The sequence below is a fragment of the Fopius arisanus genome, unplaced genomic scaffold (genome assembly GCF_000806365.1).
Source record: "Fopius arisanus strain USDA-PBARC FA_bdor unplaced genomic scaffold, ASM80636v1 scaffold00257, whole genome shotgun sequence".
NCBI lineage: Eukaryota > Metazoa > Arthropoda > Insecta > Hymenoptera > Braconidae > Fopius > Fopius arisanus.
The window spans coordinates 78,711-83,936 of NW_011887996.1; positions in this window are offsets into that span (position 1 = coordinate 78,711).

Below are 5,226 nucleotides of genomic sequence, written 5' to 3' on the forward strand. Positions count from 1 at the left end.
TTGATTTTGTCTTCAAAATCATCATGAGTAGTAGAAACGAATAATGAGAAAGATGAATCTTTTTCTTATTAAATCTGAGGAATGATTTTAAACTCGATACTTCTCTCTCTCATTGAGATTGAAGCGCGCACTGGTCCACCGCTCACGTGGCCGTGTGGGTTTACCGGTGAGCACGTACGCGCCCTATAAACAAAAAACTCGTTCTCTTGGATGAATCGCAGTGAATCGTTTTCCAAGTTGAATGAATACTCCACCATAGTCTTCAAAAGACGATACCATGCAACATAACACAAGTTTAATAATTTGCAATGATCTTTCCTTTTTCTTTTCTTTTTTTTTTTTTTGGTTTTTACATTGAATGCTCATGACATTGAACAAAACAGAAATTAATTGTGCACTTTTGAACTGAATGTTTCCAATTTAAATGGAACATCAATTACTTTTTCTAATTGGATAACAATTAATGATAAGAAAACACACACGAATCAATTTAATTTTTTAATAATCTTCAATAATCTTAAACTCGATACTTCTCTCTCTCTCATTGAGATTGAAGCGCGAACTGGTCCACCGCTCACGTGGCCGCATCTGTTTAATGGTGAGCACGTACGCGCCGTATAAACAAAACACTCAGCCGTTTGGATGCGTGGTTTCGCAGTGGAGTGAATGCCTATTCCATGGATCGAAAAAATGATATGATACAACATAAGAAGTATAATAATAATAATAATTGGAAAAAAGGAATTTTTTCTATATTGAATGGAAATGTAAGGTTTGTAAAAATGAACATGAGAAATATTTTTAGAATGTGTAAATATATTTTTACATTTTTGCAAGTCAAAACAAAAGACCGATTTTAAGATAATAATTGAATTAAAAATGTCCGATTTTTTCAATCAAAAAGTTCATTAAAATCTTTTTCACTATTGTCGAATTTTTAATGAGTACTTTGGAACCACTGTTTTAAGCGGTGGACATTCACCAAAGCGCAGCAAACTAACTCCTGTGCTGTCTTAATGTGTCGATGAGTGTGCGGATGGGCAGTTTCTTTGAAGAAACAATTGTCGATCTTCGGACAATTGTAATCTTCTAAATTTACAACGTGGTAGGAATCACCAAGCAGTTGTTCCACATAGTCCTGTTTCTCTAAGCCTTTCACATAAATTTTCCGACTATTCAGTAGAAAACTGTGAAAAACTTTGTCAATGTTCTTATAATCACAATCACCAACACTCCATTGTATTCCATGATGATTACGAGTTAGCCACCTGTTGTTTACAATATCCAGTATCTCCAGATCACTCCAGGCACATGGTGGTTGAAAGAGGATGTTGATGGGGGGAGATTCTTCAATGTCTGGCGACTGTTGCACTGCCACTGCACTCAGTTCTTTTATGATAAATTCTCCTCGTTTTTGAAATCCTTGCAAATCAATGATGAATGCCATGCTGTTCTTGTACAAATGATGATTGGATAATTTCTGATAGTCCAATTACTCTTACGTTCAGAGCGGAGGTGTGCAGTATCCCCTCCTCTGGGCTCGTGTGTTTCTTCACTGGATATTTGCCTCTCTCCGCCCCATCCACATCCAATTTTTTTCATCGCTTATTATATACTATGGAAAAATGAGCTGAGGACATCAATTGCCTCAGCCTCCATTTCCTCCAGCGTCTCAATATCTGCACTACCACCATCCTCATTGTGTGAATCACGTTCAGGGGAAGCCCCACCCTCGCATGAGCTGCTATCGGGAGATGTTCCACACTCACTTCCATCAGTCACAGGTCCTTGCATAAATATATATAAATTGTTGCTTTTCACCAGAATTGTGCGAACTCCAACGAGTGTGAGATGGACTGCAGTGATACCGTCAAATTGTAGAATAGCTTGGATTATATGGGTAATCAATGTAGGCACCGCTAGTCGCATGAACCATTCCAGAGGTATGGGAACATCCTCCAAAAGGCGTCGATACGATGTGCTCATGTCTCCTGCTGCTGAAGCAGCTTCAAATGATGGATAATACTCGTCCCGTATCTCGAATTGATTATCATCAGACATATTGGAAGAATTTTATTTTTTAATAAACTTCAACTTGACTATTCAAGGAGAATGATATCTTATATGACGGTATTCGAGAGTCAACTGATGAGATTTCACAAAGATGTTTATATGTGAACTGAAATGTTGATGTTATAGGGAGGTGGTGGAGGAGGGGTGCTATGGGTTTAAACGAAATGATGCACAATAATATACTGTGAGTTCGAGTGTATTAGCAGCGATGATAGAGATACAGAGGGCATTTAGCTATTGGCGGGGGGATTTGATTGAGCGATGAGACCGATACTGAAGACCAATGCGTGCGGCAATAGCGTAGCTTGGCGATACTAGGATCCCTCTTCATCATCTCTGGCAACTTGTCCTAAGCTGCATCCACGGTGTCCTTGGCAATGGTTTTGATGAAATGATTCTGTAGGAATGCAATTTCCAGAGTGGTCAGCGCATTCAAAGGCTGAGTTCCACAAAATTTCTCCAAGGATTTCACTAGAGACCCCGCGTTGTACTTGGTGAACCATTTTTTCAGACGTTGCACATATTCAAGCGGGCAATGGTATTGGGTAGGACTACCATCAAAAAGACTGTGATGGTAGACACATTTGAAAACACCCTCACCTTCCAGAGGCTCCATATCAGAGCTGCCAAAGTCATTGAAATCCTCAATTGGTACTTCATTCTTGACAATTTCCTGTAGCCAGTTTTTCTTCTATGCACCTTGGACGTAAATGTGTGAAACATTTTTCAGAATATTATTCACATATTCACTCAATGCCTCGTATTTGATATCTCCAGGAGTGTTCCAATGTAGCCCATGGTAGTGACGTGACAGCCACTGATTCACTTCTTTGTACTTGGGAAGCAATTCATCCCATTTATGTGGTGGATCCACTAAAACTGTCACATGCACGAACTTCCCATCACCATCAAGTTCTAGCGCGGAAATTGCGAATTCTTTTACAACAAATTCGTTGCCAAAATTTTTGAAACCTTCAATATCAATGACAACTGCCATATTGTAAACGTAACTGTGAATGTTGCTCAATCCTCTGACAATCAACTACCACTGAGTAGCTTGGGTGGATGGTGTGCACATCTCCAGAATGTTGGAGGGAGTGGGGGAGCAGCAATTTGCACACGTTTTCATAATGTTAGTTTAAAAAATACCTATCCGACTATATGGCCTCGCGATACCGAGAAAGCAAAACCCGCTGAAAATTTTACGAATTGTTTTTCAGTTGGATTTCTTGGTAAACATGTTTTCAATTGAACTGTGCCGACCCGATCACGTATTCTTAATATTGATACAATAATCATTACGATGGACGGGTGCTGACATTTTTATAGATTCCAAGTTCTCCAGCTGCATGATGAGAAAAAAAAAAGTGATTGGAGGGGGATCTCTCGCTAGGTAAATGAGATCTTTATAGCTTATAAGGAATCTCCTTCCCAATACAGAGCTCATTTGATTCTGTGACGTGAGTGTTAAAGTGCTCTGCCTTTGTGATGTCTGTTGATGCTGACCAACCAACAAGCAATAGAATTTCAAATTGTGAAGTGATCACAATTCGTCAATTTATTCAAAAGTTGGAAACTTCGGAGAGGATGAAGCGAGATTTGCAATGGGATGCAATTGAGTCGATCAGCTCGTCAGATGGAGAGTCAGAGAATGGAAACTTTACTGACAGTGATGATGATGATGCTGATGCTTGGGATGCTTGGGATGCTTCTACCCCATTAGATACCGACACCATCTCACCTGATGTCAGTGAAAACGTGGATCCTTCGCCGGAGAGTCCAGCGGCTGTGGAGAAGGGCATTGTAGACTCTCCAGCAAGCCCAGACTTCGAGTCTCCAGAGAGCCCAGCGGCTGTGGAGAAGGGGATTGTAGACTCTTCAGCAAGCCCGGACATCGAGTCTCCAGAGAGCCCAGCACCCGAGGAGAAAGGACTTGTAGACTCTCCAGCAAGCCCAGATCCAGAGTCTCCGGAGAGCCCAGCACCTGAGGAATCTGATTCAATGGAGATGGATCCACCTGATTCTACTGTATCAGAGGTAGCACCAGTGATTCTAACGAATTTGGGGCTGCACCACCACCTATTTCAGCGGAAGACACAGAACCATTTGTTCGAGTGGGGGAAGTTGTTTGCCCACCAGCAGATGAGTTGGAACCTGTTCGAATTTTCATACCCGAAGAATGGGAAGGTGTGATGCCGGAAAGGGCTATGAAGAAAAAGCTGAGAGAAATCATTAATCGGCATTATAAAGTTGGTGGAACTTTTGTGACAATGGGAGATGTTCGAGCCAAGCTGATCTTCTGTCCTCATAGAAATATTTACTCTCGACCAATGGGATCATTTACACATCCCAAGTGATTGTCAATCAATATTAAAATCTATCCAGAGGTAACTTAATAACAAAATTCTACCATCGTATCAATCCACCAGCTCAATCATTAATTTCTTTCATTTTTTTTTGTCTGTTTCAGTTGTAATTTCCGAGGGTAAAATTATTTTGAAAAAGTATCTGCTACCATCTCACAATTAAACAATGAAAAATTTTATTACTTGCGTTCCATTATTTTTTTAAATTAATCAAATTTAAATGTTCAACTAAAAAAATTGGAAAATACGATTGTAATAATCTATGCTTTGAAAACTCTGTAAAATTATTTCGTAAAATATCTATGCATATATACAGGGTGTCCCAGAAGTACGTCCCGATAATTAACCGGCATGTACAGGGGGTGAGTCTGACCCAAAAAGTCCCTTACCACTTTGGATCGGAAGCACCCCTCCGGAGATACTGGGGTAAACAGGACAGCCAATGACGCTGCCGCGTTAAGCGGCAGTACGTCGGTGTGGCTGTCGCGCTCGAGTGTGAGGGATTCCCCTTCGAGCCAGAAGGAGGCGGGATCGCGTTGCACCTTCACCCGTGAGCGTGAGAGAGAAGTCATGGTATTCTCTCTCACTCTCTCGCTTCACTCCGCGGCAATGTTCTTGCGGTTATCTTTTAAACAATTGGGTTTTTGGCATTTTTCCATTGATTATTATTTGTTGCAAATTGAATCTGCAACAAAAAACATCTGTTTAAAGTAGACATGAGAAAACGCCCCCCAACCCAAACGACAATTAGTCGATGAATTTCGGACACTTCCGGGGTTCATCGGTA